The following is a 19,226-nucleotide window of genomic DNA, read 5'->3' as shown; positions in this document are numbered from 1 at the left end:
TGTTGTAGCATGTGTCAGAATTCTCTTCTTTTTAGAGGATGAATAACATTCCATTTACTATGCATTTGCCACATTTTATCTAGCCACTCATCAATCAGTGGAGACTTAGGTTGCTTCCACTTTTTGTTAGTTGTGACTAGCATTGCTATGACCGTGGGGTACAGATACCTCCTTGAGACCCTGTTTTTGCTTCTCTCGGGAATGCACTCTTCAGTGGGAAAGCAGGATCCTGAGATAATGCTGTTCACTTCTTACGATTTCCATACTGTTCCCACAGTCTCCACAGACATTTCACATTCCCACTGCAGTGCACGAGGGTCTGTTTCTCCACGTGTGGTGTTTATTTTGAAACTTCTACACAGAAAATACAGGTTACAGGTATCTGTCCAAAAGCCATATAATGAACTTAGACCCTTCGTGGGGACAGGCTGTGGGGAAGAGGACTCCACCCTCATGGATGGCAGCAGTGCCCTTACCGAATGGATTGAGAGAGTGAATTTGCCCATCTTGCCCTTCCATCTCTTCCGCCATGCGTGGACTCAGTGCTTGTCTCTTCCTGCCTTCCTTCATGCAGCAACAAGATGCCATCTTGGAAGTAGAGAGTGAGTCATCACCAGACACCAAATCTGTCACTGCTTGGATCTTGGGCTTTCTAGTCTTCAGAATTCTGAGAAATAGATATCTATTGTTTACAAGTTATTCAGTCTTCCATATTTTGTTATCGCAGCAGGAACTGCCTAAGGCAGAGGATATTTTGTTGCAGGTAAATCCTGACATGGATAGCTTTCTAATGAGAAATATTTTAATCAAAGTCGGCCACCCTTGTGCATAAGGTCAGTCATCTTTCTCATTCAGTCCTCACACTTAGGCACTCTTACCATTTTCAGGGCCCAGAACAAGGGTATGTGTGGAGACCTGGGATTATATATCTACATATTTAGAAGTTAAAAACTGCTAATTAATTTTTTTATCCTTTACCCTGTCAAAAACATCATTGTGAACAATCAGATTTAAAAATCTGTGTAATGATTTAGTTTTCATATGACTAAAAGTTGACAATGTATCAAAGCTAATTTAATTACGTTATTATTATTCATGTCAGTGTTCTGCTAATGGCCTGGAGATGTTTAGATCCACAATAAATAAAGCCATACATAGCTTATAAACATTGTTTTAATCTCCTAACGTTTCTCTCCTGCTTCACTGAGGTATAATTGACAAAAATAATTGTGTGTATTTACGGTGTCTAATGTGATGTTGTGACGTATGTATACATTGTGAAATGATTCAACCAAATTAGCATAACCATCACCTCACATACCTATAATTATTTTTATAGTGAGACCATTTAAGATCTCTCTTACTGACTTTCAAGTATTTGATAAATTAGCTGTAGTCACCAGGATGTACAATAGGTCTCCAAAGCTTACTTCTCCTGTCTCACTGAAATTTCTTCTTGGGGAAACTTTTTTTTTTCAGGATTTTTATTTAATTTTCTAGCAGGCAATTTAAATACCTTCTTCAATCTTTCCTTTAAATTAGTGTGACAATTCCATAATAAACTATTTAAAGAGACGCTTTGGTCAAGAATAGAATGAAATCGCGAAAACAAAACCAAACCATTGCTGCTTTTTAAAAAACCAACACTTTCACCAACTATATTCAAACAAAAACACACAATATTTGCGCAGTATGTGTTACAGTGTTTCCTTGGGCTGGCTTTCCTCACCATCATGCGAATGGCAGGGCTGCGCTCAGCCGCCGGTCTCCTGCTGGATGACAGGGACGCTCAGCTTCACATTATTCAGAGGCCTTGGATCGAAGACTCGAAGGTCTTGAAGTCCCAAATTGTCATGGCTCCATTGATGCCAGTAGCGCAAAATTTGCGACAATCTTGCTTGTCCACCTCATAAATAGACACTTGAGTGATGCTATTCTGGTGCAGTGTCTCCAAAGCGGTATTACGGTCCTCAGTTGTCGCCCTTTTGTCCATGTTGCGGAAGCATTCCATGGCAGACATGTCGTGCTGGATGCTCTGTTTTGGAATGTCAAGCTTGGAGACAAAGGTCAAGCAGCCGCGGTCATCATAGTTAAAGAGCATCAGACAACAGTCATGGCCAGCAGCCACAACACTGTTCTCAGAGACAAACGACACACTCAGGAGTGGCAGGAACTCGGTTTTCAGAGTGGAGACCTGTACACTTTTTGAGACATCAGCAACAGACACAGTACTGTCATGGCTGACCCAAGCCAGACGACTCCCACTGGCAGAGAAGCTGACTCCATGGACCCAGCCACCAGTGCCACTGCCACAAACTCTGACATCAGTTGGCCAAAAGGCATCTTGCTGCCCCAGGGTGTACTGGCTGGCTTTTCATCCACTTCTTTAATGTAGGCAGAAAACACTCTGCACTTGAAATCACAGGATCCTGCTGCAAGTAAAACATTGTTGGGATGCCAATCCAAGCTGAGGACTGTAGAGCGAATCGGCTTTTTAATGTGCTTGCTTACCCACCAGTCATTTTCAGATTCAAAGTAACAAACAGAAATGAGTCGTGCTCCACTTCCCACAGCAAATTTGTTCGCTAGAGGGGACCACTTCACAAAAGTGGCTGCGCGGTTAATCCTCAGGATCACCAAGGTTGGCTTCCAGACACTATCTTTCTGATTCCAGACGTAGGCATTGCGGTCGGCTCCACAAGTGACAATGCGATCGCTCTTGGGAGCCCAGTCAATCCCTGTGATTCGTTGTGCTCCTTGAGTTCATGAGCTTTCACCCACTGGCTCCCATTCTTATAGATGTGAACTTCGTGATTACTGGGGCTAAGGGCAATTCGGGTATGGTCTCTGTTCCAGGCATGACAGGTGATTGGCTCTAGTAAAAACTGATGCAGGGACATATTCTTAGTGTTTTCAAAGGATAGAAAGCAATGCTGCTCTTGAGGTCTGGGCGGTCTGAAGGGGCTCGCAGCGGAGAATTCGCTGACTCTGGTCAGTCAACACGAACAAGCTCTGGCGGGCGTGGGCGTAGGACAGAGGCCAAGAGGGAGCCTTGGGGAAACTTTATGGATCAACAACTCCTCTGCCCACCAAGGCCCTGACAACTACTATTTGATTCGCTGCTTCTACTATGAGCTCAGTATTTCATAACATCTTTTTCTTACCTTTATTTCTTACCTTCATTTCACTGCTTAGTAGAGTCTTATTGCACACAGCTTGCGGCATGGTTTGGATGAGTGTTCTGGAAAGGTCTGTATGTTAAAGCCCGGTCCCCAGCCTGTGGTACTGTTGGGAGGTGGCAGGAGCTTTGCGAGATAAGGCTTGGGGAGAGGAAGTTGGTCACTGCAATGCATCCCCTTAAAAAGGATATTGAGGTCCTGGCTCCTTCCTTTTTTTCTCTGCTTCCTGGCTGCCATGAGGTGAGCAACTTTCTCCTCCAAACACTCCTCCTGTGATATATTTCTTCAGTACAGCCCCCTAAATCACCATGGACTGAACATTCAGTAACCTTATTCAGCTCTGAGCTGAAATAAACCTCTTCTCCTTATAAGTTGATTACCTCAGATATTTTGTCACAGTGACAGAAAGCAAACACTTGTTTTACAGATGTTAACTATCTTTAACAATTTGAATGTATTTTTATCACAACATATAATGCAAACAAATGTTAAAAAGTAAAATGTCAAAATTAGTTTTCTTACTCATAAAGTTTTTCTTCTAAAAACCAAAAATCATTAAAAGTAAAAGGCAAATTACAAATTAAAAGTAAAGTGCTCAAAGTATTTTAAAATAGAAATTATTTGAATATAGACATTTTAAATTTCTTTGGCTGAAAATTTAGTTACATGTTACTCAACATTTTTATAAAAATAAAGCTATCTGTAATTGTAGCAGGTGATGTCTCTCTAGCTGCCAATATTAAGAATCAGTACAATGTACGTGTGTATCAAAAAATATTGTACTCCATAAATATGTATAATTTTTGTGTGTAAATTTAAAAGTCAGTATCATGGTTTAAAGCATATTCAAATATACATTTGTAAATTTAAGAGTAATACCACTTACTTAGTATTGCAGAGTGGTCTTTAACTGCCCTGTGAAACAGTTGGAAAAGCCACCTAATTTATGAGTGGCTTTGGAAACCTTATCTGAAGTACAGATAGCACAAGGAAATGTTTATTATGTAAGAATCTCTGGCATTTATGCAGACTTAGGGAGGAGGTTTTTGACAGAAACGTTGGGGTTCTCTTTATTTAAGGGTTCTGCCTCACATGCTGTCCTACACTCTGAGGAGGGTGTGCTGTGGATGGCAGCAGTAATGCGTGCCACAGCTCTTGCTGATGCAAGGACCTTTTCCTTTTGAGGGTATCAGATTGTAATGTAGAGAGGCACTTTTTCCTGGAGCCTGAAAAGGGTTAGACATGGGGTGGGTGGGGCCCCTAATGTGGGTTGGGTGGCGCCCTTCATCTGGGGCCTACAGTACATGCCTCTGAGGCTGCTTCTGTGGGGCTCCAACATGGGTTCACGCCAAGGCCAACACCAGCTTTCGTAATTAGCATAGCCAGTGTAGGAAATGGAGACTCCGTTTCTGAAATCATGGCTTGTTGATGGGCTTCAGTGCTTGAAATGGGCTCCTGATGAAAGTACTCAGTGATTATGAGTTGGTTAGAATATTTTGGACTCCCAAATGTGCATGCAGAGAGACAAAGAATGTAGCTAGACTTATCTCCTTTTTCATGGGAATGGCCCCTGAAGCTTGATTCTGAAGGAATCTAGAATACACTACCTTAAAATAAGCACTTTGGTATCTTATTTTGAGCTAGAGGCAACTGAGAAGCAGCAGACTTAGGAAGACCTCTTTTAGGAAGCCTTTCCCCTATCTGCCTATAAGTGAGGCATAAATTTCCCATGAGAAGAGTGCCCTCCCTGTACCAGGAAGAGGAGATCAACTCTTATCACTGGAGACAGGGAGTCAACAAGATGGATGTACATAAACAGACCTTACCAAAATAGCCTTTATCTTTCAATGGTTTCCTCCATGTATTTCCTAGTCACCTTCCACAATTTATCACCCAAAGAGTCCAAACCTCCTTTCCATTCTGTGGTCACTTCTTTACAATGTATTATCCTTGTTAAAATGATACATAATTCCCCAAGGGCAAGCACTGCTTAGTGTTTTTTCTCTTTTTTTCTGAGGAGTCTCTGTGTACATATAAATATTAATATCAATAAAAATTGTATATAGTACCTTTTAATCTATCTTGCTAGTTTAATTTTCAGGCCCCAGAGATTGAACTAAGGAGAGTAGAAGACAACTTTTTTTATCCTTCTTCCCAGTAATTAAACAATCCTCTGTCCATGTCTGGGTGTGAAGTCAACTACAAGGTGACAGGTAATGTCTATTTTTTCATCTGAACAGATAGAGAGGAGAGGACCCTTCCCCAGCATATAGGTTTATTTTAATTAGTACATTTTGCAGTAATAATAATTACATTCATCATGGGGAGTTGATATATGTAAATAACATATCTTAATTCTTTTTGTATCTCCATCCCCTCTCTTTTCTGTCCTCTTCCATCTATTAATCACCTTCCCATTTGCAGAAGATCTGTCTTCTTATTTCCTTTTATATTTTATTTACTCCTTAAATTCCTTATACTTTGGGCTTCTTGTATAAGAGAATTCATGCAATGTTTAATGTCTGATTTGTTTCCCTTCACGTTATGTTCTGAAGATGAATCCATTTTATTACAAATAACTCAAATTTATCCTTCTTTATGGCAGAATAGTTCTCTATCGTGTGTAAATATCACATTTTCTTTATCTATTCATCTGTCGAAGGATGTATAGGCTGCTTCCATGATACAGCTGTTAGTGCATCCATAAACGAGAGTATGCATGGATCACTGTATTATGATACCTTTAATTCTTTTAGGAAGATACAGAGAATGAGAATAGCTGGGTTGATTAGAATTTCTATTTTCATTTTTTGTGAGGAATCTCCATATTGACCTCCAGTGTGTTTTTACTAACAGGGTCCCAATATCCTCTTCAAGGTGAGCCCTGTGATTTGACTCCCTTCTACTAGGCTCTGCTTTCTAAAGTTTCCACAGCTTCCCAACAGTACAGAGTGAGGTTATGAAGTCTTTAACACATAGGTCTTTAGGGGATATTCCAGATCCAACCCGTGCTACTACTTAAATGATCTAAACTACAAACAAAATTTCCCTAAGCATTTAAATTGTATTTGTAATTCAAATAAATTAAATTTATACATACGATGAATTTTAAGAATCTCAGATGTCTTGCAACCATTTCCAAATAGTAATATTTAATTTGATAAATTCTGCAGCAGATATTTGTTGAATACCTACTACTGGTTTTGGGGCTAGGTGCTTGTGCCTGATATGTACCTAAAAGGCCCCCCTGCTTCTCTGATGTCATATTCTAGTTAGAGGTGAAGACAGTGCATAATAAACATATTAACTGATAGTCTTGAGAGCTGAATACTTGCTGTGCCACGTTTTGTGGCTCCTAATCGCTGTAGCCTCCTTCGGAAAGAACCTGAGAGGCCGTCAAGCCACACAATGATATGTCAGCTTCCGGTAAAGATGGCGGATAGATAAGAGCAGGATACAGAGGCTCCCTGAGACAGACAACTCAGATGCTGAAATAACACAGTGTGGGGAGTCCTGGACAGAAGGAGATGGATCCTTTCAACCCAGGAAGAAACTAAAGGGAAAAGAGCCAGTCAAACATGCAACCCTGGGGCTACTATTGAGGCAGCTAAGATTCCATGCTCTCATGCACCCAAATTCTTGCCACTTTGACTCGCTGGAACCGCAGTCACACTGAAGTGCAGTTGCACAGAAGTTGGAGGTCAGCGAGCCCAACGCAGAAGGGAGCCAGCAAGGGACCTGCATTGACCTGTGGTGAGTGCTGGGAATAAAACCCTTCCAGGGGAAAGGGGCACCAACGGAACAACATTTTGGAATTGGGCAGGACTGGCAAGAACAACGAACAGCAGTGACTTCAGTCAGTTGTTCCCTTCCCAGACAAGATTGGTGGGGTATGCTTGGCCTGGGTCATGCCCTTGGCTGAGACCCAGTAAGTTGTCCCAAACCAATTTCCTGCACCTGGTGCTCACTAACATAGTGAAGGCCTCAGCAGGTTGACTGACCCGGAGGGGAGGGGCCAACATACGCCACCCCTGTTTTCACCTCAATAGCACACTGGAGTAGGCAGGATTACCTAGCCAGCACACTTCAGAAGAACCATAACCAACAAGGAAAGGGACTGGGACCTCCTCTATACATCTGTATGGAAGAAACCAAAAACACGAGACGAGGAAGCAACAAGAAAAAGTCCCCAGCCCCCAACCCTGAGAACATTGATCCAGGAGAGATAAGTACAAAAGAGACTGAGGACAGCAAACAAGCAATATCAGACACGGCATCAGTTGACATAAAAAGATATCTTCAGGACCTCATAGATGAGTTCAAAACTGAAATATTTAACCAAGTAAAGCAAGATATAAATAGATTAATAAAAGAAATGCTAAGCACCTCTCAAGAAGACACAGACAGAAGAATGGAGGAACACAAAAAAAGGAGAGAAATGTTTGATGAAGAACATAAAGAAAACATAGAATACACGAAGCAGGTTCAAAGAGATTACCAGGAAATGAAAAACTCCATTGAAAGCTGGCAAAATTGTAAGGATAGATTGTCCAGCCTGGAAGACAGGTTTGCAATGTGTGATCATGAAAGGAAAAATTTCTTAACAAGGAAACAGGCAGTAACAATACAAAGGCTAGAAGATGACAAGAGGATCTATAACTTAAGAATAAAGAATGTGAATAAAGAAGCAGGGGTACAAACAGAGGAACTACAGAGGCTATTCACAGAAATAATTAAGGAAAACTTTCCAAACATAGGAAAAGGAAATGATATTCAGATGTACAAGGCATACAGAACTCCAGCCACCTACAACCAAAACAGAGCTACACCCAGGCATATAATAATCAAGATCCCAGAAATTCAATATAAGAATGAAATATTTAAAAGCCATCAGAGAAAAGAAACAGATTACCTATAAAGGAAAACCCATCAAAATCATGGCAGACTTCTTGACATAGAGCATCAAATCAAGAAGAGCTTGGAGCCATGTATTCTAACCCTGAAAGAAAATAACTTCCAGTCCAGATTGATGTACTCTGCAAAACTGTCTCTAGAAATTAACGGAGAAGCAAGATCCTTCTAAGACAAAGAGGAACTGGGGAAATTCGCGACCACCAATGCAATTCTACAGAGAATACTGAAGGACATTTTAGAGAGAGAGAAAAGTACCAGGATTCCAGGAACAGTGGCAGAAAGGCCTCAATGAATGGAGCAGAAAGTGGAATGAAGAAGAAAACCAGACAACTAATGGCAGAAAGGAGGCAGAGAAGGTTGGCTATAATCTCTAATATAGATGGCCTTGATACACTAAAAAAAAAAAAAAAGAGAGAGAGAGAGAGAGAGAGAGAGAAACAGGTAGAGTAGATCAGGAGGTAGGATCTACTGAGATGCTCTTTATAGAAAATATAATTAACCTGAAAAAGGGTTTATGGACCGAAAATCAAATATGAGAAAACAATGCTGTATGTGACAGGGAAGCAGAGAGTAATAGGGGCAACTAGACCAGTCTTTGTAGATAGGTTGGAAAGACAGGCTTTAACAGGTAAAGGAATACAACTAGAGGTCAAGTCCAGGAGAAGGTTCGAAATCACTAAGGTAAATAGCAGGTTGCCCCACAATCTAAAAACTGAGGGTGTTGGTGAGACTCAAAAATTCACAGTGCACTCTCGGGGAGTGAAAGGGGAGGAATAGTCTTTAAAAAGATGGCAGAAGATATCGTTAATAGTGTATCAGGATTTAAAACCCACGTTACTCGCACTTCTCTGCTTAGATTTTTATTTTGTCCCAATTTGTCTACTTGCACTAGATCTGAGGGCACAGACAGCTATCCCACAAATAACAGGATATAGTACAATAATCATCTTTAACTTCCTATTAATTTAATCTGGAGCCCTGTATAATTTATACTGTTTTATCATGACTGATCTTAGTTAAATCTGGTTTGTTTGATTGCTGTTTGGTATTGACAGATTTTATTCAAAACCTGTCAAAACCTGTCATAATTGCGATGATTGAGAGTTATGACTGAGAGTATCAAGTCTGAGAGTATAGGCAACTATACTGAACATGACAAGATTCACTACGATACCCATTCTGGTTTGATTATTACCTGTTTTTGAAGTTTTACACTATCTACAAAGTTTTGTTTTTATTAATATTGTTATGTAATGCTATATTCAATTATACTATGTCTGAAGATAGGCAATTCTATTGAAGATAACAAGAGACAACACAGTAACCATTGTAGAACTCCTTGTACAGTGCTTTTATATGTCTTTTTTGTTTCATGTATTTATAGAAATATGTTTTGTTTTATCTTGCTATATTTTGTTTCTTTCTCTAATATAGAAAAGATAGAAATACATGTTAAGACTCATGCATGCATAGAACCTATAAACAGTTTATGAGAACTGATCATATAACACATGATGAAATGAACAAATACTTTGAAGAAACAGAGACACTACAGTACCCAGTGCTGATCCCCTAGGGTCATGATGTGAAATCCAGCAATACTATTATCCTTTGTTCAGAGTGATTTTAGCCTGCTATGGTTGTTTAATCTCAACATAAATGAAGACATGGATAACTCTAGGTATGTTTAAATGTATATGATTGGTAACCATATTACTAAGTTTTTGTTGGATAGTTGAACAGAACTGTTTGCAGTCTCGCTGCTTGAATCCCCACTTTGTATGTTTCACTTTTGTATCTTGAACAACTCTCTGTATGAGGACAATATGTAATCATCAACTAGTGATTTCTTGCTGTTTATTTTTTCTTTGAAAGTATGTATTATTTCTACTCATTTTCTGTTTTGTTTAGTCTTTCTTTAAATAAAATTTAAAAAAAAAACCAAAAAATATAAACGTATTAACTAAATCGTATGTTAGAAGGGCATGTTTAACAAAAGAAGGGGGTTTGCGGGGTCGGCACTGGAGTGGGGAGGAGGCAACTGTATATTGTTTTTTTTTAACTGTATATTAAATTGAGTATTTAGGCCTTACTGAGAAAGTGCAATTTGAGGAAAGATTTGAAGAAGAGCTACCATCTTAAAAAAAAATCATTCATTTTAAATCAATCCCTGAATTATGCATTTTAACTTAAAATTGGGAGGCCAGTCTTCTAAATACTTGATTGGCAAGGTTCTTCTCAATACCCCCTGAAGCTTCATATATACCCACATTATTCCAGATTTAACATATAAGTATTAGTACCCTGGCTTCAATGTTTGATTTATTTTATTAATTTGAAACTTTATGTGAGTTAAAAGATACTGTCTTACTAAAGAAAAGTCTATTTTCCCACACAAGCTGGGGAGAGGGTGGGGGTGTGGTCTCAGTACCTCAAGGGTATATTGTACCCAGAGATATTTGGCTAAAACAAACCCTGAGTCTTGCTTATGACACTGAAAAGGGTCAAAGAACCATTTTTACCCACATTATAACCTGGGCTGTGTATCTTGCTAAGATATTGTTTTCCTTTTCATTAAAGAACCAGTTTCCCAGTTCTCCTGTGAGGTTCTAGTCTGCAAGGCCCATTTCTTGTTTTCCTAAATTATTTTTAGTGGCTTTGCATCTGGATCTGTCATAATTTGGAGACACAGCTGTATGTTCATCTTCCCAAGAAGAGTTGAGGTTTCCATAGTAGCCACTTGGATCGGAGCAGATTTTATGGCTATGTCAAATAAGAGTTTCACAGAAGAGACTGTGTGTGACTAACAGACCAAGTCATGGAAGACTGTTCTGTTCCCCAAGCACTTGCCACTGAGGCCCTAGGGAAGGTCCCACTTAGATCTGTTTACTTTCATCTTCTTTTAGTGAAAGCATCCACCTTCTGGGAGGGGTCAAGGTCAGCTGAGAAGAAAGGAGTCCAATTCAAATAAGTCACACTGAAGCTCACTCCTCTGGGGTGGGTTTGGTTTGCTCATCTACTTTGTGCCATTGGCTGGAGGCATTTGCTTCTGCACCTTATGTCCTACTGTCTATTGGGATGGTAAATGAACTCACCCTCACCTCTAGCTGCAATCAAAATTTTGCCAGTGGTGGAGACAGCCTGTGCACTGTTAAAAATCAGGATACTAACAGAATTCACTGGGTCAGAACCTGTATTTACATTCAAGGTTGAACCCACCAAGCTCTCTCCTGCTCCTCCAGGGATATCTGAGGTGAAAATCATCAGTGGGTGTCTTGATTCCTTATGTGGGAAACTGACCCTTGGTCTAGAGATCTACTTTTCAAATTCTATTGGGCACCAGATTCATATAGTTAAAAACACACAGCTCCCTTTGAAAATCTAATTTACTGGGTTTGGGGTAAGTTCAAGAATTTGTGTTTTTTGTAGATGACTCAGGTGCTTCCTAGGAAGATGGTCCTAGTTCCACGTTTAATGCTTAATCTGTTGCAGCCAGGCAAGGCGGTGACTAGGAAGAACCATAGAACTTTAAACACGGAGGCTGCTTGCTCTACAGCACAAAGGAAAGGCTGGAGAGGCAGGAGCGTCACTCTAGATGTAAAGTCCTGGTTATTTACAGACTGGATCTTCAACCTAATTGTCTGCTATGAAAATAGAACTTTACATTTCAGCGTTGGTCTAAGGCACACAATTGGAAGTTATGTTTACCGCTTGGGTTCTGTTTTACTCTCTGAAGAGGAATGTGACTTTTATTTTTCCACTGCCTGAACTCCTCCATCGCTTCCTCTGCTGCCCATGGGACCCTCGCTCTGGGTATCTGCACTTTCTGGAGCCTGGGGAATGGCTGACTGCAGCCGCTGAAAGCTTTGCATCACTTTCTTGGTCTCTCCTGGGTTATTACAGAAAGTGAAATCATTGGGTGAAGGGAATGGACAGAATACGATGAGCCCAGAACTGCTAGGAAAATACCTGTCCTGAGATCATCCAGAAAGAATCACTCTAAACTGCAATTGCGTCTGGTCATTCTTTCTGTGAGGCTTCTGAGACAGCCAGTGTCAGCGTGGTCACATATCCAATGAGGCTTGCATACAAATATTCGGAGAGAGTTTACATAAAACCACTCCATTGTGTGGGCTGTTCCCAAGTGTGTTAGCATCGCTCACACTTTGATTCTGAACTCTGTGAGCTGTTTTGTGGGCTTTGGGCAAAAGACTGTTGAATACTATATTCCAGAATGTGTGTGCCATTAGCAATATGATGTTTACCACCACATGTGAAGTGGTGATTCTTTCACCTGATGAAGATCTGGGAAAACAAAGACTATGTGTGCATTTGCTGCTCTAAAAGTTACAGAAAAGCACCTGTGTCAGTGCTGGCTTACTAAATTAAGTTCACAATGTTCTCACTCCACAGCATGCTACACTGTCCAATCGCCCCCCTCTCCAGCATGATACACTGCGCAGCTGACACACAATCACTTGTGCTTGTGTATGTGTGTATGTGTGTATGTGTGGTACTGGGGATTCAGTCCGGAGCCTCCCCAGGCCTTTTTTATTTTTTATTTTGGTCTCCCTAAGTTGCCCAGGCTAGGGTCACAGGCATGTGCCATTGTGCCTAATGCCCTATGCCTCTTGATGTCCGCCCTGTGTGCCTTTTTTCGTGCTGAGAGAGGCAGCTACTGTTTTCTGAAAATTCCTGGAATAGTCACTTCCTGAGATGCTGTCAGACAGAGGGGGAAACCTGTTCCTGTGCCACTTGTTTGGACATTTCTTCCCAGTCTTTCCTCCTGAGTCCCACATGGCCTTGGCCTTCCCCTGGGTGGATTCATTGTGTTGATTCAAGCCAATGTGGCAGAAAATCTGATGTCATCTGCAGCTGCTACATTGAGTCAGAACAGCAGCCATTAACCCTCGCAAAGGTCAGCAGGAAGGCATTGTGGCCTTTCCAGTATTCTGTTTGTTAACAACCGTGGTATGAGTCGGGTTTCTGTGTTCGATGGGTGTTGGCAGAGGAGTTTTAAACTCTTGCATGCCTTCAATAAATAACACCTTTATTGAATCTCTATAATGTTCTAGGCAAGTAAACAAAACCTGGCCAGGACTGCTGTATAATCTCCCTAGTACTAGGTGTCTTGGGGACCTCCATCCTCTTTTTAGGCTGTGAATACTGAAGAAAGAATTTTGCTTTTAGGAAAGGCACTGGAAACTCTGTATTGTCCCTCGAGCTGCTGGCAAGATTAGGGACTGTAATATGAAAGACATTTCTGAAGTTTATTTCAATTTTATGAGTTAACATTTTGTTTACTGAAATATAAACAACATGAATTTTCAATTCAGAAAGATAAAATCTTCTTAAGTTTTTAAGTTCAATTTAAGGATTTTATTATTCTAGTTATCATTCTAGCATGATTTAACAATCATTTTCAAGGGGCCTTTGAATTACATATGTTCCAATTCATAAATTTAGTTAATTGAACTCTACATATTTTAAATTGCACTTGTAAATTTATCATAATACGTCTCCTTTTTAAGGACTTAAATGATCAGACCGCCGAACCTTTTTTTAGGGTTGAAGTAATCTTTATAAAGCTAATAAACATGAATATGGTGGACCTTAAGCACTCTTAAATGTTCTAATTGTGTATAAGCACTCAGTATGATTGCAATTTAAAATCAAAAGCCTGAATCAATCACTCAATTACACATGCTAAATTGGAGACGCAAAGCTGAAATGTTAGTATTTGGTCATATTACCTTACATGATGCAAAATTTTAAAATATCAAATATTCGACTAACTTCTTAACATGAAAATATCACCAATTTCTATATTGAATGCTAAATGTTCCTGGGATGACCAGGTGCTGATCCGCTAAGCAAACAATTATGTACCTCAAACAAGTTTGGGAAAAATGTTCTCAGACTTTTTTGTGTGTGTTACTAGGGATTTAAATCAGAGTCTTTACACTAAGCTACATGCCTAGCCTTTAAAAAAGAAATTTAAATTTTGAGACAGGGTCTTGTTAAATTGCTGAATTGCTTGGGTTAAGCTTGAGCTCAAAATTCTCCTGCCTCACCCTTCCAGAGTGCTGGAATTATGATTCTTGATTCATGATGTTGGGTGAGTTCAGTTGACTCACTGAGAACATTTTTACTGTTACCCCTGATGGACCATATGGAGCCCAGATGCAGTCTACCTAGGGACCCTGACTCAAAGGACAGACAGATAGATGTTCTTTGTTCTCTATGGTGGACAGTCACATTCTGCTAGAAGACAAATGCCCATCAGTGTGATCATTTGATTAGATTTTGTATTTCTTTGACTCTTGAGGTAAAAGAAATGTCTTTTCCATTTAATTCCAAAGGATGTTTGAACCGAGATTAAACCTGTATTCTTTTTCACAAAATGCTTATTTCTTGGGGCAACATGTCTTTTAGGTACTCAAACATAATCTGATGTCTGCACATCTCTTACTTTGCATTATTATCCTGTCAATTGGACTGATCATCCATGAGTTGGCCGCAACTTCCTTTCTATGAACCAATCCTGATTAAAAATGGAGTAACATCAGACATATAACCTAACCTAGTGCATGGCACCCAATAATTGCCTAGGAAATAGTGTTTTATTATTTGAGATTTATGATCAAGGCCCTCAAACCATTCAGACAATGCAGTGGTTGCACTAAATCTTCAACAAATGCAGAAAAACTAGGTAAGGAGAGATAGCCCCTGAATGGTAGATGTAAGAACTCAACAAGAAAAGGGGAATGGATAAAAGAGAAAATAGGCAGAAAACCACCCATCACCATGTAAGAGATATTTATATTTAGTAAAATATTTTCAGCTTCAACTTACACAAAAAGCCCAGTGAAGCATCTGGTTGAATACACGAATGTGTCACTGCAGGGAGATAGCGATTCAGAGATTTCCTTCATAAAGAAATAGAGCCTAGCCTATTCAAAAGCAGTCCCATTTAATGCAACACTGGATTGAACAGGGCGCCTTTTCAAGGGGCTACTATTAGAAGCAAGATTATTATCTTCAGCATTCAGATGGCATGCTGACTTCGGCCATAACATGGGGCCACTTAGGTGCTCCCATTATCAATGTGCAGTATGATCTTTGGAAGTTTAAAAATAGCATTCCCAACCTTTCTGGCTTCCCTTGCCTGAGCTATGTGCTGTGGGGAATGCCCAGCCCCCTGCTTGGCAGACTGAAGTGCTGGAACCTTGCTGTCATGACGACCTGAGGGGTCAAGGCAACAGGACCACCCTGGAGCTATGTCCTTTGAGACCACAGGTAAGCTAGAGTTTAGAGCAAAGCAATGTACCAGGGGTCTGGCTCTTGTTCCAACCATGGTATCTGGGCAGATCATTTATCCTCTCTCGCTTAAGAGAATCAGGGACATGGTGTGACTCAGAATTCTGCTTGTTTTCTTTTTAAAAGTCCAATTCAGCTGAATAAGTATAATTGGAATACCTACTGTGTTCAGGATTTTACACGGGGTAAAAAAGAGGAATAAAAAGAGGAATACGACTTCCTTTGCTCTGTGGTGGCCTGGGGGTGGAAAAGAGACCTATAATAGATCCTTTCAATGGGATTTCTCAGTTCTCCCTCTCCAACAGAGGTGGCAAATATAGCTGCTTACAGGGCCCTGGCATGTCATGTGGATGTAAGAAGCAGGCCTCTTGGGGATCTTGGCTGTTGGGGATAATGTTCCTGTCTTTAGTGGTGGACAGTGACTCAGCTCCAGCTATTGCTGGGCAGGACTGCAGGTGACTTTGCCATAGCTTTCCATTTCTTAACGGGAGTCTGAGGGCTGGACTTTTACGTGACTTATCCGCTTATCTGTATGGGCCAAGCGCCATATATCTGCCAGCCAAGCAAGTTTGTAGCCGTGAGAAACTGGAACTGTATGTGTGGAGAATGACAGAAGAAACCACACTTAGCATTAGTCCTTTTGTCATTAGGCATTTGCCCAGGAGCTCCCTTTTGACGTAGCTCAGTCACTTGTTAGAGAACGGAACAGCTGTGGACTGAAACAGAATGGTTTTAAGAGGGATGGGTTTGTGGCGTTCAGTAAAAATGAGAGGAGGCCATCGTTTTGAACCAAGCTCCTGCACTGGGTTCCAGCGCACCAGGCTGAAAGTCAAGGTGAAGCCACTCACGCTGAGGTTCCATGTCGCCTGTCTGAAATGAATCTGCTTGTCAGATTTTCTGAGAAATCAGGATTAGAGACATAACAGCCAGATTTTACAAATAGGCTGGCTATAATTGGCGTGACAGGGATGCTACCTCTGCCTTTATCCTTAGAGAAAAAAGGTCATTTCTTATAAATTGATATTAACCAATCGGTTACCTTCCTATCATTTGGTCTCTTTTACGAAAGCCATTTGTGGCCATCTGTACCCGTGCTTTCCAGTATGATGGCCACCAGCCACACACAGCTATTTACACTTAAAGTCATGAAACGAAATGAAATTTAAATTTCAGCCACATCTTGGCCACATCTTAAATGCTCCATGGCCTGGGTAGTACAGAGAACTCTTCTTCTACTGTAGAAAGTTCTGGACAGTGGCAGTCTGTCCCTTTCCTGCAGTCATTACTTCCTCCTGTAATTCTTAACTGAGACAGTGGGACACTGACTCTATTCTTTGTCATCAGAAAGTTTCCACCACAAGTTGACTTTAAAGTCCCTTCTACACCTCATCTTCTTGGAGAAGGGGAGATGTATATACTTTGAGGGGTTCTGGCTGAAACTAGCCCCAAGCTCTTTTCCCCACTACTTATTTATTTAATTAAAAATTTGTGGTGAAATCCACATGCCATAAAATTTGCCAGTTTAGCCACACTGAAGTAAGTAGCTCAGAGGCATTAAGTACATTTATGTTGTTGTACCACCGTCACCACCACTCATCTCCAGCACTGTTTTTTCGTCTTCCCAAGTAGAGATTCTGTGTTCATTAAAAAACGACCATCTACTTTCCTCTCCCCAGCCCTGGCAATTGCTATTTTCTGCTTACCTGTGTAAATTTTGACTCAGAGTACCACAGATGAGTGGAATCAGAGTGTTTGTCTCACTCAGCTAATGGCTTCAGGATTTAGCTATGTTCAATCTATGTCTTGTATGATGAGAATTCCTTCTTTTTAAATATAGAATGAAAATTGATCACTTGGTGGTACATGCCTATAATCTCAGTACTTGAGGTGCTCAGCACAAGAGGATCACAAATTCAAGTCCTGCCTTTGCAATTTAACAACCTAGCAAGACCCTGTCTCAAAAAGAAAGAAAGAAAGAAAAAAAAAAAAAAAACACAACTTAATTAAAGGTCCTGGGTTTAACCCCTGGTATCACAAAAACAAAGAAACAAACAAACAAACCTTACAAATGAGAATAATATCCCACTATAAGTATCTATCCCATTTTGTTTATATACTGATCTGTTGATGGGCATTTGGGTTATTACCACCTGTTAGTCATTGTGAATGATGCTACAGTGAATATGGTGTGCAGATTCTGCTTTCAGTTCTTTTGGGTGGCCCAGAAAGTGTGATTGCTTGATTATGTGTTAATTCTATATTAATATTGAGGAACCATCAGACACTTTCCCAGTAATGGTAAATTTAACATTCCCGTCAGCAGTATATTGGGGTTCCAATTTCTCCACATCCTTACCAACACTTGCCATTTATTTCGTGTGTGTGTGTGTGTGTGTGTGTGTGTTTATAGTGGGTATCCTAATGGGCATGAAGTAATATGTCATTATGGTTTGATATATACTTCCCTACTAACTGGTGATGTGTAGCATCTTTTTTTGCTTGTTGGCCATGGTGTTTTTGTGGATCATCAAAGGCTAAAAAGTAGGTAAATTATCACTTAAAAACTGTTTAACCAGTTGCTTTGATATCATTGTTTTACCTTCCTTCTATTTCTTTGGTATGAGGGTTTTATTTGACCTTGAGGACAAACTGTTGACTATTCATCTAGAAAATGATTTTTAAGGCCCTTGGTTAACCATGGTAAATTCTTCAGAAATGAAGAATTTGAAGCCAGAAGGGCTGATGATCTAAAAGTTTGTCTTCTTTGTAGGTAGAAATAAATTTTCACAAGTTGTTTCCCTTTTCCCCTAGGGAAAGCTTTCCTTTCCTTAATTTTGGGGAGGCTAGGATTGGGCTTTTTGTAGAGAAAGAGATCTAAGTCTTGGAGAATAACCCAAAGGCCAGAACTTAATAGAACATCCCAGCCTGGGGCCCAGGGCCCAGAGTGACAGCCACTTGGAAAATCCAGCCTAGGTTCTCGGGGTTGCAGTTATCTTCGGTCATGCCGTGGTTTTTCATAACTGCTGAAATGTTACAGTTCAACAGTAACTGCCACCAAGGGCGGCTGGGGGAGGCCAGTAGCCAATCCTAGGGTGAAAGGAAGGAGCCAGCAGCTGCTTGCAGAGTTGGGTTTCAGGGCAGCAAGGAGGGCAGAACTGGGGCCTCGGGCCAGATGGTGGTTGAGGTGGCACGTGATAAGCAGGCAGATTTGTAGAACATGTGGGTACTCCCTGAGGATCCCGGGGAGCTCTGGGGAAGGGAAGCTGGTAAATACTCGATGTCTGCAGTCAAGCCCCTCCCTGGTCCCTGAGGGGGAGGAATGAATGTATTTCATAGTCAGAGGCTGGGCAGGTCAGACACGCCTGGGTTCCGTATAGCTTGTACCGGCACCGCTCAGGGCTGGCTCCTCAGTGCTGCTTCTGCTTGCCTCTCTCCTTGACCACTTCTGCCTTTTACTGGCCTAGTACCCTGATGGGGGATGGGGCAGTTACGTGGCTGGCCTTAAAGTCCACTCCCTCAATGGTTTGGTTCTAGCTTTTTCTCTTGAAGTCATATAAGAGAAGTGGAGAGTGCATGGTAGGCTGGACAAAAAAATTGAGAGAAGTTTTAAATGGTTCTAAAGGTTTTTTTTTTTTTTTAATTGTTATTTCCTATTAATTTTGGTGGGGGGATAAGAAATGCTTTGATAAGGACTGAATGCATTGGCAAACCTTCATTTTCATCTGAGGCTGGGCTCTCTCGGAGGTAAGCTAAAGGCGTTTTCATTGTGTCCTTCGCTAAGGTCTGGGGTTCCGAGCAGCTCCCAGGGACCTC

General features: G+C 40.8%; 1 pseudogene; it reads right to left on the bottom strand.

The window, feature by feature from the left end:
* Window positions 1–1,757: 1,757 nt before the first annotated feature.
* Window positions 1,758–2,953, bottom strand: LOC100728140 (actin-related protein 2/3 complex subunit 1A-like; annotated as a pseudogene).
* Window positions 2,954–19,226: the final 16,273 nt, after the last annotated feature.

The sequence above is a fragment of the Cavia porcellus genome, unplaced genomic scaffold (genome assembly GCF_034190915.1).
Source record: "Cavia porcellus strain 051 isolate PalLab524CR breed Dunkin Hartley unplaced genomic scaffold, mCavPor4.1 scaffold_13, whole genome shotgun sequence".
Classification (NCBI taxonomy): Eukaryota; Metazoa; Chordata; class Mammalia; order Rodentia; family Caviidae; genus Cavia; species Cavia porcellus.
Note: the sequence above shows the minus strand (reverse complement) of the source record. Positions and strands in the feature narration are given on the sequence as shown.